This window comes from Ovis aries, chromosome 2 (genome assembly GCF_016772045.2).
Source record: "Ovis aries strain OAR_USU_Benz2616 breed Rambouillet chromosome 2, ARS-UI_Ramb_v3.0, whole genome shotgun sequence".
Taxonomy (NCBI): Eukaryota; Metazoa; Chordata; class Mammalia; order Artiodactyla; family Bovidae; genus Ovis; species Ovis aries.
In genome coordinates, this window is record NC_056055.1 from 28,883,777 (window position 1) to 28,902,820 (window position 19,044).

The following is a 19,044-nucleotide window of genomic DNA, read 5'->3' on the forward strand; positions in this document are numbered from 1 at the left end:
GTGGCCACAGGACTGGAACAGGTCAGTTTTCACTCCAATCCCAAAGAGACACAATGTCAAAGAATATTCAAACTACTGTATAGTACTTGTATGGTGAGGACATTTATGAGCACAAATTGTGCTCATTCCATGTGCTAAGCAAGGTAATGCTCAAAATCCTTCAAGTTAGGCTTCAACAGTACATGAACTGAGAACTTGCAGATGTATAAGCTGGATTTAGAAAAGGCAGAGGAACAGAGATCAAATTGCCAACATCCACTGGATCACAGAGAAAACAAGGGAATTCTAGAAAAACATCTACTTCTGCTTCATTGACTATGTTGAAGCCTTTGACTGTGCGGATCTCAACAAACTATAGAAAATTCTTAAACAGACAGTAATACAAGACCACCTTACCTGTTTCCTGAGAAACACGATGCAAGTCAAGAAGCAACAGTTAGAACCAGACATGGAACAATGAACTGGTTCAAACTGGGAAAGGAGTATGACAAGGTTATACACTATCACCCTGTTTATTTAACTCTATGCAGAGTTCAGTTCAGTTCAGTTCAGTTCAGTCACTCAGTCGAGTCTGACTCTTTGCGACCCCATGAACTCAGTTGTACAACAATACCTACGCAGTAGGCATGACATTACTTTCCATTACTGGGGAAGCACACAGGAGAAGTGTACAGGCAAAGACTGGTCCTTGTTAAGAGAACACTGTGTTCAAAGAATTGCAAGGTATTCAGAATGGCTAGAGTGAGGAGTAGGAGGAGAAAAGTAAAGAGGAAAAGATCAGAGATGAGATTAGGACAGTGCCAATTCACTTGTTCATTTATTCCTTAGGCTGAAGTCATACTATGTACCATCCACTGTATTAAGTTCAGTTCAGTTGCTCAGCCGTGTCTGACTCTCCGTGACCCCATGAATCCCAGCATGCCAGGCCTCCCTGTCCATCACCATCTCCCGGAGCTCACCCAAACTCATGTGAATCGAGTCGGTGATGCCATCCAGCCATGTCATCCTCTGTCATCCCCTCCTCCTCCTGCCCCCAATCCTTCCCAGCATCAGAGTCTTTTCCAATAAGTCAACTCTTCGCATGAGGTGGCCAAAGCATAGGAGTTTCAGCTTCAACATCAGTCCCTCCAGTGAACACCCAGGACTGATCTCCTTTAGAATGGACTGGCTGGATCTCCTTGCAATCCAAGGGACTCTCAAGAGTCTTCTCCAACACCACAGTTCAAAAGCATCAATTCTTCAGTGCTCAGCTTTCTTCACAGTCCAACTCTCACAGCCATACACGACCACTGGAAAAACCATAGCCTTGACTAGACGGACTTTGCTGGCAAAGTAATGTCTCTGCTTTCAATATGCTATCTAGATTGGTCATAACTTTTCTTCCAATGAGTAAGCGTCTTTTAATTTCATGGCTGCAATCACCATGTGCAGTGATTTTGGAACCCAAAAAATTAAGTCTGACACTGTTTCCACTGTTTCCCCATCTGTTTCCCATGCAGTGATGGGACCAGATGCCATGATCTTAGTTTTCTGAATGTTGAGCTTTAAGCCAACTTTTTCATTCTCCTTTTTCACTTTCATCAAGAGGCTTTTTAGTTTCTCTTTACTTCCTGCCATAAGGGTGGCATCATGTGCATATCTGAGGTTATTGATATTTCTCCCGGCAATCTTGATTTCAGCTTGTGCTTCTTCCAGCCCAGCATTTCTCATGATGTACGCTGCATATAAGTTAAATAAGCAGGGTGACAATATACAACCTTGACGCACTCCTTTTCCTATTCGGAACCAGTCTGTTGTTCCATGTCCAGGTCTAACTGTTGCTTCTTGTCCTGCATATAGGTTTCTCAAGAGGCAGGTCAGGTGGTCTGGTATTCCCATCTCTTTCAGAATTTTCCAGTTTATTGTGATTCACACAGTCAAAGGCTTTGGCATAGTAAATAAAGCAGAAATAGATGTTTTCCTGGAACTCTCTTGCTTTTTCCATGATCCAGCGGATGTTGACAATTTGATCTCTGGTTCCTCTGCCTTTTCCAGCTTGAACATCTGGAAATTTACAGTTCACACATTGCTGAAGCCTGGCTTGGAGAATTACTTTACTTTAGCAATTAGCATTACTTTACTAGAGTGTGAGATGAGTGCAATTGTGCGGTAGTTTGAGCATTCTTTGGCACTGCCTTTCTTCACGATTGGAATGAAAACTGACCTATTCCAGTCCTGTGGCCACTGCTGAGTTTTCCTAATTTGCTGGCATATCGAGTGCAGTACTTTCACAGCATCATCTTTCTGGATTTGAAGTAGCTCAACTGGAATTCCATCACCTCCACTAGCTTTGTTCATAGTGATGCTTCCTAAGGCACATTTGACTTCACATTCCAGGATGTCTGGCTCTAGGTGAGTGATCATACCATCGTGATTATCTTGGTCTTGAAGTTTTGTACAGTTCTTCTGTGTATTCTTGCCACCTCTTCTTAATATCTTCCACTTCTGTTAGGTCCATACCATTTCTGTCCTTTATTGATCCCATCTTTCTATAAAATGTTCCCTTGCTATCTCTAATTTTCTTGAAGAGATCTCTAGTCTCTCCCATTCTGTTGTTTGCCTCTGTTTCTTTGCATTGTTCGCTGAAGAAGGCTTTCTTATCTCTCCTTCCTGTTCTTTGGAACTCTGCATTCAGATGTTTAGATCTTTCCTTTTCTCCTTTGCTTTTTCACTTCTCTTCTTTTCACAGCTATCCGTAAGGCCTCCCCAGACAGCCATTTTGCTCTTTTGCATTTCTTTTCCATGGGGATGGTCTTGATCCCTGTCTCCTGTACCATGTCATGAACCTCCATCCATAGTTCATCAGGCACTCTATCAGATCCAATCCCTTAAATCTATTTTTCACTTCCACTGTATAATCATAAGGGATTTGATTTAGGTCATACCTGAATGGTCTAGTGGTTTTCCCTCCTTTCTTCAATTTAAGTCTGAATTTGGCAATAAGGAGTTCATGATCTGAGCCACAGTCAGCTCCCGGTCTTGTTTTTGCTGACTGTATAGAGCTTCTCCATCTTTGGCTGCAAAGAATATAATTAGTCTGATTTTGGTGTTGACCATCTGGTGATGTTCATGTGTAGAGTCTTCTCTTGTGTTGTTGGAAGAGGGTGTTTGCTATGACCAGTGCATTCTCTTGGCAAAATGCTATTAGCCTTTGCCCTGCTTCATTTCGTACTCCAAGGCTAAATTTGCCTGTTACTCCAGGTGTTTCTTGACTTCCTACTTTTGCATTCCAGTCTCCTCTAATGAAAAGGACATCTTTTTTGGATGTTAGTTCTAAAAGTTCTTGTTCTTCACAGAACCATTCTACTTCAGCTTCTTCAGCATTACTGGTTGGGGAATAGGCTTGGATTATCGTGATATTGAATGGCTTGCCTTGGAAATGAAGAGAGATCATTCTGTCGTTTTTGAGATTGAAGTCCGAAGTCAGGGGCGGCGGCCAAGAGGAGTGACCCCAGGTCTGAAGTCAGGGGCAGTGGCCGAGAAGAGCTACCCCACGTCTGAGGTCAGGGGTGGCGGCCGAGAGGAGCTCCTGCACTCCTGAGGTAAGGGGCGGCGGCCGAGAGAAGCTACCACAGGCTCGAGGTCAGGGGAAGGGGCCGAGAGGAACAACCCCACGTCCAAGGAGCTGCGGCTGCATGGTAGCAGGAGGGCCGAGAGGAGCTACTCCACGTTTAAGGTCAGGAGCGCAAGCCGTGAGGACATACCCCTTGTCCAAAGTAAGGAGCAGCAGCTGCACTTCGCTGGAGCAGCCGTGAAGAGATACCCCATGTCCAAGGTAAGAGAAACCCACGTAAGTGTTGTGAGAGAGCATCAGAGGGCAGACATACTGAAACCATACTCACAGAAAACTAGCCAATCTGATCACAAGGACCACAGCCTTGTCTAACTCAATGAAACTAAGCCATGCCATGTGGGGCCACTCAGACTGACGGGTCATGGTGGAGAGGTCTGACAGAATGTGGTCCACTGGAGAAGGGAATGGCAAACCACTTCAGTATTCTTGCCTTGAGAACCCCATGAACAGTATGAAAAGGCAAAATGATAGGATACTGAAAGAGGAACTCCCTGGGTCGATAGGTGCCCAATATACTACTGGAGATCAGTAGAGAAATAACTCCAGAAAGAATGAAGGGAAGGAACCAAAGCAAAAACAATACCCAGCTGTGGATGTGACTGGTGATAGAAGCAAGGTCTGATGCTGTAAAGAGCAATATTGCATAGGAACCTGGAATGTCAGGTCCATAAATCAAGGCAAATTGGAAGTGGTCAAACAGGAGATGGCAAGAGTGAACACTGATATTCTAGGAATCAGCGAACTAAAATGGACTGGAATGGGTGAATTGAACTCAGATGACCATTATATCTACTACTGTGGGCAGGAAACCCTTAGAAGAAATGGAGTAGCCATCATGGTCAACAAAAGAGTCTATGCAGAGTACATCATGTGATATGCAGGGCTGGATGAATTACAAGTCGAAATCAAGACTGCTAGGAGAAACATCAACAATGTCAGATATGCAGATGAACTGACTCATTAGAAAAGACCCCAATGCCAGGAAAGATTGAAGGAAAAGGAGAAGAGGGTGGCAGAGGTAAGATGATTGAATGGCATTACTGATTCAATGGACATGAACTTGGGCAAACTCCAGGAGATGGTGAGGGACAAGGAGGTCTGGCCCTCTGTAGTCCTTGGGATCACAGAGTGACAACTACCAGGGAGGGAGTGCAACCCCACCCATTAGCAGATAATTGGATTAAAGCTTTACTGAGTAAGGCCCTGCCCACCAGAGCAAAACCCAGTTATTCCCATCACCAGTCCCTCTCATCAAGAAGCTGACATAAGCCTCTTAGCCTCATTCATCAGAGGGCAGACAGAAGAAACAAGAAGAACAGTCTCACAGAGGTTAAAACAAAAACCCCACTACAGAAACTTAATCACAGTGAAAAAGCAGAAAGTTAATGTCCCAGATGAAAAGACAAGATAAAAACTCAGAAAAACAATTAATGAAGTGGAGATAGGCAACCTTCCAGAAAAATAATTCAGAATAATGATAGTGAAGATGATTCAGGATCTCAGGGAAAGAATGGAGGCAAAGATTGAGAAGATGCAAGAAATGTTTACCAAAGACCTAGAAGAACTAAAGAACAAATAAACAGGGATGAATAATACACTAGAAAGAATCAACAGCAGAATAACTGAGGCAGAGGAACAGCTATACAATCAGGAGGACAGAATGGTGGCGATCACTGCCACAGAACAGAATACAGAAAAAAGAATGAAAAGAGATGAAGATAGCCTAACAGAACTCTGGGACAACATTAAATGCACCAACATTTGATTATAGGGGTCCCAGAAGAAAAAGAGAGAGAGGAAGGACTTGAGAAAAAATTTGAAAAGATAATAGCTGAAAACTGTCCTAACAAGGGAAAGGAAATAGTCAACCAAGTCCAGAAGTCCAGAGATTCCCAGAAAGGATAAACCCAAGGAGGAACATACTGAGACACACAGAATCAAACTGACAATTAAAGAAGAGATAAAACATTAAAAGCAACAAGGGAAAAATGACAAATATCATACAAGGGAATTCTCCCTAGGCTATCAGCTGATTTCTCAATAGAAACTCTATAAGCTGGAAGGGAATGGCATGATATATTTAAAGTGATGAAAGAGAAAAACCTACAACCAAGAATACTCTACCCAGGAAGACTCTCCTTCAGATATGATGCAGAAATCAAAATCTTTCCCGATAAGCAAAAGTTAAGAGAATTCAGCACCAGCAAACCAGCTTTACAACAAATGCTAAAGGAACTTTTCTAGGCAGGGAACACAAGAGAAGGAAAAGACTTACAGAAAATAAACCCCAAACAATTAAGAAAATGGTAATAGGATCATACACATCGATAATTACCTTAAATGTAAATGGATTAAATGCAAATCCCAAAGGGGTAGACTGGCTGAGCGGATAAAAACATGTGCATGTATGTATTTCCACCTCCCACATCACTCTGCTTGACTCCTCACCCCAAGTTGTATGTTCATTATTTTATATTGTTAAGTTAATCATGTTCCAATTACGGCTTGCAATTGTAATTATCTTTTATTTTTTGTCTGGCTATTGATTGTGAAAACTAATAAGCATCTTCTACTATTGTGACTATGTGACTACTACTCAATACCATTATATCATGTTTGGTCAACAGAAAAATAATAGAACTCTATACCACCAATGCTGTGCTTAGTCATTTAGTCATGTCTTGACTGCCAAAACTAGGATCTAATAGAAAACCCTGAATCACTTTTTAAAATCCAGACGCATATCAGAATTTTCTTGAAATTTTTTGAAAAATACAAATGCTCAGGTATTGCTTTTTTCCTCCAGAGCTCCAGATATGTTTCTAATGAACAGTCAGGTTTAAAAACAACTGGACTATATGATGACCTTTTACTTTCATCTAGTTCATTTCACTTTTTCTATTTCATATTCAGTGCTCCCATTTCATTCAGTTTATGTTCTCCAATTTCTCCATCTCTTTTTTTTCAGATCTTCTTTCTCAAGCCTTTATCAAGCATAGCAGAAAAGTTTTTGTATACATATATATATATAAATGTATAATATATATTTTAGAAAACTTAAATTTTCGCCTAACTAAAAAAACTATGACATTTTGATTCCACTTCATGGAAAATAGATGGGGAAACAGTGGAAACAGTGTCAGACTATTTTTGGGGGCTCCAAAATCACTGCAGATGGTGACTGCAGCCATGAAATTCAAAGACGCTTATTCCTTGGAAGGAAAGTTATGACCAACCTAGATAGTATATTGAAAAGCAGAGCCATTACTTTGCAGACTAAGGTCCGTCTAGTCAAGGCTATGGTTTTTCCTGCGGTCATGTATGGATGTGAGAGTTGGACTGTGAAGAAAGCTGAGTGCTGAAGAATTGATGCTTTTGAACTGTGGTGTTGGAGAAGATTCTTGAGAGTCCCTTGGACTTCAAGGAGATCCAACCAATCCATTCTGAAGGAGATCAGCCCTGGGATTTCTTTGGAAGGAATGATACTAAAGCTGAAACTCCAATACTTTGGCCACCTCATGCGAAGAGTTGACTCACTGGAAAAGACTTTGATGCTGGGAGGGATGGGGGCAGGAGGAAAAGGGGACGACCGAGGATGAGATGGCTGGATGGCATCACTGACTTGATGGACACAAGTCTGAGTGAGCTCTGGGAGTTGGTGATGGACTGGGAGGCCTGGCGTGCTGCGATTCATGGGGTCGTACAGTCGGACAGGACTGAGCGACTGAACTGAACTGAACTGAGACTATATAAAAAGCAGTAGAGAGGTTTATTCTCTCCATACTTGGTCATTCAGGCAAATAACTCTGCAACCATGAGTTAAAGAACACACTGGAACTTCTTCTCAGAGGGATCTCACCAAACTAGTCTTCATGGAAGCTAGTGATGTGTCTATGAAAGTGACGAATTTGGGACACCTCTTGATCACTGAGTAAAAAATGATCACTGAAACTACTTTTAAAGTAATCTTGGTGAACTTATTAAAATTTGGAATAGTAAGTAACTCCACAGAGCAAGTAGCTTGTGGAAATCAGCATGGGGATTAACTGAATTGATTCTTGGAAAATGACCTAAAATTGTCTCAGGCATATGAAAAAAGAGCATGCTTATGTAATAACCATTCAGCTTACCTGTAAAATGATTAATCTGAGTAGTTTTATCCTAAATCTCTTCCAGTTAGAACTTTTTATGTTTTTGTTTTTTCAAAAATAACAGCAAAAAAGTGAAGAAGGCATCTGGCACATAGATTTCATTCTCAAAGAGTCCCTGTAACTAGATCAGTTGAGTGTATTGTAAATAGTGGTGGGCACATATTCTTCCTGAAGGAGTTTAGGAATTCATGCCACAAGTAATATTAAACAATAGGCAATCTGTAAGATGAAGTAATTCCATGCAGAGTGGGTGGCCCAGAGGAATACAAAACTGTAGCTTTAGTTTTGCTGAGATGCATTCCCCAAATATTGGCTTATTCCATGCTGTAAACGAGAGACCTATTAATAGCTTAAGGATGTTCTTCTCATAGTTCTATTATTCCAACTTGAATAAGTTTCATTATTTCTCAGAAATTTTTATTCTTTGATTTGTTATCCTTCATACAAACTTCTGGAATGGGGCAGAAGCTTGCAAATAATTTTATCCAGTTCCTTCATTTTGCACATAAAGAAAGAGCTCCACAGAGTTTAAATATTTTTCCTAATTCAGAGGTGTTAGTCATTAGTTTAAAACCAACGAAATGTGTTATAAACCAGTACACTGTCCTTGTTATCACATATTTGTAAACTAAAGATAACATATATATATATATATATATACACACACACATATATACATGCTAGGTGATTATAATACAAGGCAACATATGATTCATTTTTAGAGAGGACCTAGAGTTGATAACCAGTGAGGTACAATAAGGCAAGGTTAGCTCCCTGATTTACTCATATGTCACCTTGTAAAAGAATTGATGCTTTCAAACTATGGTGTTGGAGAAGACTCTTGAGAGTCCTTAGACTGTAAGGAGATCAAACCAGTCAATCCTAAAGGAAATCAGCCCTGAATATTCATTGGAAGGACTAATGCTGAAACTCCAATAATTTGGCCACCTGATGCTAACAGCCAACTCCTTAGAAAAGACCCTGATGCTGGGAAAGATTGAAGGCAGAAGGAGGAGATGACAAAGGATGAGATGGCTGGATGGGATCACCGGACATGAGTTTGAGTAAACTCCGACAGATGGTGGACAGGGAAGCCTGGTGTACTGCAGTCTGTGGGGTCGCAAAGAGTTGGATATGACTAAGTGACTGAACAACAAAAACAATATCTTTTAAATAAGGCCTTCCCTGACCACGTTATTTAAAAGTGAATAGCTCTCACTTATCATGTATACTCCCTATTTCCCATCCCACTTTATTTTTCCCGATACCATTTATCGCTATCTAATATTGTTCAATTATATTATTATTGGCTTTCTTGGTGGCTCAGTAAAGAATCCACCTGCAATGCAGGATACTTGGGTTCAATCCCTAGGTTGGGAAGATTACTTGGAGGAGGGCATGGTTTTATTATCCCTGATACCACTTATCATTGTCTAATATTGTTCAGCTGTATTATGAGAGACTAATATGGAACAAAGTACATAATACACATTCAACACATATGTATTTATTTATTTTTAAATTTTCATTCTGGGGCAGAAGAGGTATATTTTAAGACTGGAAAGTCTTTTTATGCCAAAATGTAAGGAAGTATTCAAAAATATAGGAGTAAGGAATTATACATCTTTAAAAAAATAAGAATGATAAAATATCTATGATAAATAGATATGTACACATATGTACACATACACAGGGTGAAGGGAGATTTATTTCTTAAGCAAGGTCTAATGTCTATTGAGAAATGTAAAGTGAAGTGCTGGAGTTGAAAAATCATCAGTTTGCAATCATAGTAAAGAGCAGATCAGGTAAGAATCACCAGGTGGTGCTAAATGTAGGCAGAAATTTTAATGAAGAGTAGCATATGCATGGTCATAAAGTGTCTCCCCATAGATTGCCTATTAGTTGTGAGGTAAAAAAAAAGCAGTGATGATATAGCGGAGAATCGAGTAACAGTTTGGCTGACAATAAATCTGTAAGACATGACAACTAAATGGAATATCTGACCCTAGACTAGGTCATGTACTGCAGAGGAAAAGAAAACACAAGAGAGGACATTATTAGATCAACTAACCAAACTGAAATATGGATGGCAAAATAGATAAAAGTATTATATCAATGTCAGTTTATGAGGACTTCCCTGGTGGTCCAGTGGTTAAGAATTCACCTTGCAATACAGAGGATGTGGGTTCGATCGCTGGTTGGGAAATTAAGATCCCACATGCCATGGAGCAACCAACCCCGCAGACACTCTGGTACTCCTGCACTGCAACTACTGAGTCTGCACGCCACAACTAGAGAGTCTGTGCGCTGCAACGGAAGATCCCACGTGAAGAAACAAAGATCCTGTGTGCCACAACTAAGACTCGCCGCAGCCAAATAAATAAACACAAAAAAACAGAAATTACTTTTAAAAACGTCGATTTATAGAGTCAATCACTGCACTATGAGTACAGAAGAGAACACCTCTATTCATAGGTTGCACACCAAAGTACCTAAGAGAACAACAGAAATGGTAAAAACCTGGTTAAATATAACAATCTACCACTTTTTAGTTCCTTAAGTCATAATCATGGTTGAAAAATAAAAAACTATAACGTTGTCTGATGGGGTTTTCAGTGCATACATATGAATGTAATTCATATAAAATCTATAACATGAAGAGAGAGAAAGAGATCTATATGGCTATAAGTATTTCCAGACAGTACCTGTAGCGGTGAAGTATTAAATCTAAGTAGACTGTTAAAAGTTACCTTATGTAGTTAAAATACATCAGATAGACAATAAAAATAATAATATTATTAATACTTTTCTAATGTCTGAGAGATGAAATTACTCTCCAAAGAACAAAGGCTTATAAACAGCACTTGTTGTTGTTCAGTCACAGAGTCATGTCTGACTCTTTCGTGACCCCATGGACTGAAGTCCATCAGGCTCCTCTCTCCATGGGAATTTTCAGGCAAGAATACTGGAATGGGTTGCCATTGCCTTCTCCAGGGGATCGTCCTGACCTAGGGATTAAACTTGAGTCTCTTGAATCTCCTGCATTGGCAGGCGGATTCTTTACCATTGAACCATCAAGGGAAACCTATAAAAAGCAGTAGTTATTTCATTAGAGCTTACAAGGCCAAACTGGTAATACATTTTGATCTTCATCAAGCAAGGGAGCAAAAAATATGCACTCAATCATGTGATGCTGGAGTGAGCCAAGAAATAAAATATAAAAACTACAATGCCTAAAGTTTAAACACACACACACACGATACTTGGAGAAAGAGAGAAAAAGAAAAAGATAGTTTTGTTACATAACTTTTTAAAAGACCTGTATTTAAAGTAGATTAAGTCACAATTCCCTCACTCCCATTTTATATATCCATAGTATACTATTTTAGAAAGTGTGTGTGTGTGGGTGAGAGAGAGATAGAAAGAGAGCATGCATGTTTTGGCTCTTATAGCTGTAGGAATTATTGCGTTTTATCTATTTTTCCCAAGCACAGTTAAAACTTCACTAAATGTGAAACAGATGTTATGAACTTCCTTCACTAAATGTTGGCAGTGGTGCATTTCAATTGCAACTGCAAGAGTCAAAAAAGTAAAGTAACTCCAAATGTGTCTTTCTCAAGCAAGGATAAAGTAAGCACAAAGAAAAATTTGGAATAAAAATTTTAAACTTAAAAAAAAATCAGTTAGTCACTCAGTCATGTCACACTCTTTGTGACCCCATGAACTGCAGCACACCAGGCCTCCCTGTCCATCACCAACTCCTGGAGCTTACTCAAACTCACGTGCATTGAGTCAGTGATGCCATCCAATCATCTCATCCTCTGTCATACCCTTCTCCTCTCGCCTTCAATCTTTTCCAGCATCAGGGTCTTTTCAAATGAGTCAGTTTGTCACAACAGCTAGCCAAAGTACTGGAGTTTCAGCTTCAGCATCATTCCTTCCAATGAATATTCAGGACCGATTTCCTTTAGGATGGGCTGGATGGATCTCCTTGCTGTCCAAGGGACTCTCAAGAGTCTTTTCCAACACCACAGTTCAAAAGCATCAATTCTTTGGTGCTCAGCTTTCTTTCTAGTCTAACTCTGACATCCATACAGGACTACTGGAAAAAACACAGCTTTGACTACAGGGACCTTTGTTGGCAAAGTAATGTCTCTGCTTTTTAATAAGCTGTCTAGGTTGGTCATAACTTATCTTCCAAGGAGCAAGCATCTTTTAATTTCATGGCTGCAGTCACCATCTGCAGTGATTTTGGAGCCCAAAAAATAAAGTCTGTCACTGTTTCCACTGGTCCCCACTATTTGACCTGAAGTAATGGGACCAGATGCCATGATCTTAGTTTTCTGAATGTTGTGTTTTAAGCCAACTTTTCCACTCTCTTCTTTCATTTTCATCAAGAGGCTCTTTAGTTCTTCTTTGCTTTCTGCCATAAGGGTGGTGTCATCTGCATATCTGAGGTTATTGATATTTCTCCTGGCAATCTTGATTTCAGCTTGTGCTTCATCCAGTCCAGCATTTCTCATGATGTACTCTGCATATAAGTTAAATAAGCAGGGTGACAATATACAGGCTTGATGTACTTCCTTTCCTATTAGGAATCAGTCTATTGTTCCATGTCCAGTTCTAACTGTAGCTTCTTGACCCACATCCAGATTTCTCAGGAGGCAGGTAAGGTGGTCTGGTATTCCCATCTCTTGAAGAATTTTTCAGTTTGTTGTGATCCACAAAGTCAAAGGCTTTGGCAGGTCAATAAAGCAGAAGTAGATGTTTTTCTGGAACTCCCTTGCTTTTTCGATGATCCAACGGATGTTGGCAATTTGATTTCTGGTTTCTTTGCCTTTTCTAAATCCAGCTTGAACATCTGGAAGTTCATGGTTCCCATATTGTTGAAGCCTGGCTTGGAGAATTTTGAGCATTACTTTGCTAATGTGTGAGATGACTGCAATTGTGTAGTAGTTTGAACATTCTTTGGCATTGCCTTTCTTTGGGATTGGAATGAAAACTGACCTTTTCCAGTCCTGTCGCCACTGCTGAGTTTTCAAAATTTGCAGGCATACTGAGTGTGGCACTTTCACAGCATCATCTTTTAGGATTTGAAATAACTCAACTGGAATTCCATCACCTCCACTAGCTTTGTTCATAGTGATGCTTCGTAAGGCCCACTTGACTTCACATTTTAGGATGTCTGGCTCTAGGTGAGTGATCACACCATCATGGTTATCTGTGTCATGAAGATCTTTTTTGTATGGTTTTCCTGTGTATTCTTGCCACCTCTTATTAATATCTTCTGCTTCTGTTAGGTCCATACCATTTCTGTCCTTTATTGTGCTCATCTTTGCATGAAGTGTTCGCTTGGTATCTCTAATTTTCTTAAAGAGATCTCTAGTCTTTCCCATTCTATTGTCTTCCTCTATTTCTTTGCATTGATTACTGAGGAAAGCTTTCTTATCTCTCCTTGTTATTCTTTGGAACTCTGCATTCAGATGCTTATATCTTTCCTTTTCTCTTTTGCCTTTTGCTTCACTTCTTTTCATAGCTGTTTGTAAGTCCTCCTCAGACAACCATTCTGCCTTTTTGCATTTCTTTTTCTTGGGGATGGTGTTGATCACTCCTTCCTGTACAATGTCACAAAACTCTGTCCATAGTTTTTCAGGCACTCTGTCCATCAGATCTAATCCCTTGAATCTATCTGTCACTTCCACTGTATACTCGTAGGGGATTTGATTTAGGTCAAATCACTGAATGGTCTAGTGGTTTTCCCTAGTTTTTTCAACTTAAGTCTGAATTTGGCAGTAAAGAGTTCATGATCTGAGCCACAGTCAGCTCCATGTCTTGTTACTGCTGACTGTATAGAGCATCTTTGGCTGCAAAGAATATAATCAATCTGATTTCAACACTGACCATCTGGTGATGTTCATGCGTAGAGTCTTCTCTTGTGTTGTTGGAAGAGGGTGTTTGCTATGACCAGTGTGTTCTCTTGGCAAAACTCTGTTGGCCTTTGCCCTGCTTCATTCTTTACTCCAAGGCCAAATTTCCCCATTACTCCAGGTATTTCTTGACTTCCTACTTTTGCATTCCAGTCCTCTATAATGAAAAGGACATCTTTTTGGGGTGTTAGTTCTAGAATGCGTTGCAGGTCTTCATAGAAGTGTTCAGCTTCAGCTTTTTTAGCATTACTGGTCGGGGCACAGACTTGGATTACTGTGATAATGAATGGTTTGCGTTGGAAACGGACAGAGATCATTCTGTCGTTTTTGAGATTGCATCCAAGTACTGCATTTCAGACTCTTTTGTTGACTATGATGGCTTCTCCATTTCTTCCAAGGGATTCCTGCCCACAGCAGTATATATAACGGTCATCTGAATTAAATTCACCCATTTCCGTCCATTTTAGTTCACTGATTCCTATAATGTTGATGCTCGCTCTTGCTATCTCCTGTTCGACCTCTTCCATATTGTCTTGATTTATGGACCTAACATTCCAGGTTCCTATGCAATACTGCTCTTTACAGCATCGGACTGTACTTCCATCACCAGTCACATTCACACAGCTGGGTTTGTTTTTGCTTTGACTCCGTCTGTTCGTTCTTTCTGGAGTTATTTCTCCACTGATCTCCAGTAGCATATTGGGCACCTACTGACCTGGGGAGTTCATCTTTCAGGGTCCTCTCTTTTTGCCTTTTCATACTTTTCATGGGGTTCTCAAGGCAAAAATACTGAAGTGGTTTGCCATTCCCTTCTCCAGTGGACCACGTTTTGTCAGAACTCTCCATCATGACCCGTCCATCTTGGGTGCCCAATACTAGGTCTAAAATCAAATGATTATCAGAAATTAATTCACTAAAATACTATCAGTTACTCTCATTCACTGCTGTTGGGAATGCAAATTGGCATGGTCACTCTTGTAAACAATTTGGCAGTTTATTAGAAATTTAAACATATTTTTATCATATGACCCACCCACCTCACTTCTGGTTTTTACTCTAGAAAAAAGAAAGTTTAAATTCACATAAAAACCTCTACTGAGCAGTATTATTCATAATCACCAAAACTGGAAATAACCTTAATGTCTTCCAGTAGATGAATGTATAAATAAAATATTATCCATACAACAAAATACTACTCAGAAATGAAAAAAGAGATGAATCTAAAAGGCATTGCTAAGGAAAGAAGCTGATCTCAAAAGGTTACATGACTTCATTTATTTGACATTTCATAAAACGAAAAATTGTAGTAATGCAGATCAGAGCAAGTTTTGCTATGGGTTAACAGTATAAGGGAATTTTTGCATTAATAGAAGTGTTTAATATCCTGATTGTAGTGAGTACACAGAAACCATCTAATCATAATAATACAGAAGGAAAAAATTAAATAAAATTAATGGAGCCACAGGGACATGTAGGACAACACCAAAAGATTTTATATTCATGTTGACAGAGACCCAGAAGAAAAGGAGAAAAAACGTTGATTGAAAAAAATATTTGGAAAAATAATGGCTGAAAACTTGCCAAATTAGGTAAAATGATACAAACTTACAAATTCAAGAAGCTCAGAAAACCACAGAGAGGATAAACTCAAAGAAATCCACACTTAAATATATCATAACCAAACTACTGAATATTAAAAAGAAAACTTCATAAATCAGTTAGAGGAAAACAGACACATGCCACATAGAGTAGCAAAGATTAAAATAGATTTCTCAACAGAAACCATGGAGGCCAGAAGGAAGGCAATTCAGATTTCAATATCTAGTGCAAATATCTTTAATAAATGAAGGTATAATAATGATATTCTTAGAAAATGAAAAGAATTTGTCCAACTCAACCTACTCAAAAGGAAATGATGCTAGAGGGAAACTGGTAATATGAGAAATAAATAAAAACAACCCAAATCATAAAAATCTGCTTAGATATATCAGATTGCTAAAATATATTAAAACCCAGAAAGTAATACTTATATTATCTGATGGGGTTAAAATGTATGTAGAAGTAAATGATGTCTATAATATGAAGAGATAGGCATGTAAAGGGACCTATTTAGTACAAAATTTCTATTTGAAATAGTAAAATATTAATTCTAAGTAGATGGTGATCCCTATATCAACCAGTTATATATATATATATAATATATATTATACACATAATACACATTTAGATATATTATTATAATATGTAAGAGATATAGAAAAAAGTCAGATTAAAGTGGAATTTTAAAAAGTATTCAAAGAATCCAGAAAAGATACAGAAGGGAAAAATACAAGAAAAAAACAAAGAGAACAAAAACTGCTGGGTAGAGCCCAATCCAAACAGATCAACAATTACCTTAAATGGAAATAAATCAAAGATTTAAATGTAAAAGGTAAAAATATAAAGATTTCTAAAGATTTTGAAGATAGCCTTCATGACCTGAGGTTAGGCAAAGAGTTTTCTGACATCATATCAAAACATGAGCAAAAAAATAAATAAATAAAGGCAAACTGTGATCTTGAAACCAAAATATTGTGCTCTTTGAAAGATCCTCTTAAGAAAATGAAAAGACAAGTTATGGAAATGGGAGAAATGTTTAGAAATTTCATATATGATAAAGGACTTGTATGCAGGTATGCAGAAAATATGAAGAACTCTCAAAACAATAGTGAGAAACGACCTAAAGAAGCAGTATAAGAAAAAAAAAAAAAACATGTGTAGGAAAATGAGATTCTACTACACTTCTACTAGAATGGATAAATTAAAAAACACATGCATACGAATCCTGGAGACCATGCACAGCACTAGGAACTCTCAAATATTGCTGGTGGAAATGCAAAATGGTAAAAGCCTCTGGAAATGGCTTGACAATTTCTTAAAACAAACAAAACATGTGCTTATCACGTGACCCAAGAGTCCAACTTTCAAGTATTCATCCTAGAGCAGAAATCAGTAAACTTTCCTTAAAACGTCAGATAGTAAATACATCAAGTTTGCAGACAATGGGGTCTGTATTATAACACTGTAAAATTAATTCACTCTGATATTTTACAATGAAAGCAACTACAGACGATACTTAAGATATGGACATGGCTGAGTTTCAATAAAACTTCTCTTATAAAAATAGGTAGCTGGGGACTTCCCTGGTGGTCCAGTGGTTAAGATTCCACACTTCCCGTGCAGGGGGGACAGGTCTGACCCCTCGCTGTGGAACTAAGATCCTGCAAGCTGCATGGTGCACAGCCAAATAAAATAAAATTGACCTGACTATTAAAAAAGAATAAGCAAATGGTCTGTGAATCAAAGTTTGCCCATCTTTGCCTAAGAGGAATGAAAACTTACACTCACACAAAACCCTTCACACAAACGTTTAGAGCATCTCTATTCATAATAGCAAAATCTAGAAACAACTCAAATGTCCTTCAGTGAGTAAATGGATAAACTGTGGAGTATACATGTACTACAATACGACTCAGTAATAAAAGAAAAAGCTATTGATACACACAAAAATATGAATTAATCTCAATGGAATTAGCTTTAGTGAAATAAACTAGTCTCAAAAGTTTACATACCATGTGATTCCACTTGGAAAAGGCTAAATTCTACTGATGAAGAACATACCAAAGATAGTCAACGCCTAGGAGGAGGAGTAATGGTCATATCTAAAAAGGTCAGCATGGGAGTGTTTTAGTATTATGGAATTGTTCCTTATTCTGATTATAGTGACAGTTTTATGAATTTACATTTGTGCTAAATTGAAAAGACTTCTATGACAGAAGTCAATTTTATTGCATGATAATTGAAATGTACTAAAAAAATTACGAAAGAAGAGAAAAAAGGAGGGAAGGAAGGAGAGAGGGAGGTGGGGAGGAAGAACGAAGGAAGCAAAAAGGAGAGGAAGAAAGGAAAGACAGAAAAGGAAGTAAGAAAAGAAGAGAAAAGAGAAAAATTATGAAAGAAGTCACACAGAGAACTTTGAGGAATGACTGGTCCTGACAGTGAGGTTAAAAGATCAGTGAGTGCACAGCTTTAATACTTGATTAGACAATTTGAAACAATAATTATCTCCTTTACTGGAATATACAAGTGAGGAGATCACCAAGAATAATTACATGGAAAAGCAATAATTAAAAAAGATTATTTTAAAAAAAGATAAGAAAATTTGAAAATCAGACACATAGAACTTTTACAAATGACAAGTACTGTCAATGAAATTATAGACTCAATGAATAAGCAAAGACCTTTCCTGGTGGCTCAGTGATAAAGAATCTGTCTGTCACTGCAGGAGATGTGGGTTCAATCCCTGGGTCTAGCAAGATCCCCTGGAAAATGGAATGGCAACCCACTCCAGTATTCTTGCTGGGAAATCCAGCAAGAATATGGACAGAGGAGCCTGGTGGGCTACAGAGTTGCAAGAGTCAGGTATGACTTAGTGACTAAACAACAACATGGATAAATACATATGAAGGGATGCTCAAACATCATTAATTATTAGAGAAATGCAAATCAAAATTAAAAGAGGTACCATCTCACAACAGACAGAATGGCCATCATTAAAAAGTCTACAAATAACAGACCTTAGAGAGGGTGTGGAGAAAAGGGAACCTTCTTACACTGTTGGTGACAATATAAGTTGGTACAGCCATTGTGGAAAACAGCATGGAGGTTCCTCAGAAAACAAAAAATAGAATTACCATATGATCCAGCAATCCCATTCCTAGGCATATACCTGGACAAAACTATAATCAAAAAAGATACATGGGGGTTTCCCTGGTGGCTCAGTGGTCAAGAATCTGCTTGCCAATGCAGGAGACATGGGTTTGATCCCTTACCTGGGAAGACCCCACATGCCGTGGAGCAGCTAAGCCTGTGTGCCACAACTATCGAGCCTGTGCACTAGAATGGGAGAGCCAAAACTGCCGAAGTTGGCACACCCTAGAGTCTGTGCTCCACAACAAGAGAGGCCACCATAATGAGAAGCCCGCACACCACAACTAGAGAGTTGACTGGCATGCCGCAACTAGAGAAGCGCACACAGCAGTGAGGACACAGCAGAGCCAAAAATACATAAATGAGAATGCATCTAAAAAAAAAAAAGATACAGGCACCACTATGTTCATAGCAGCACTACTCACAATAGCCAAAACACGGAAACAATGTAAATATCAATCAACAGATGAATGGATAAAGATGCGATGTATATATACAAGGGAGTACTGCTGCTGCTGCTGCTGCTGCTGCTGCTGCTGCTGCGTTGCTTCAGTCGTGTCTGACTCTGTGTGATCCCATAGATGGCAGCCCACCAGGCTCCCCC

At 39.0% G+C, this 19,044-nt stretch overlaps 1 protein-coding gene across 1 annotated transcript in view; it reads right to left on the reverse strand.

Annotated features, from left to right (window-relative positions):
- CENPP (centromere protein P) overlaps positions 1-19,044 on the reverse strand; it is a 239,547-nt gene that overhangs the window by 170,157 nt on the left and 50,346 nt on the right. The gene's annotated exons all lie outside the window — the stretch shown is intronic.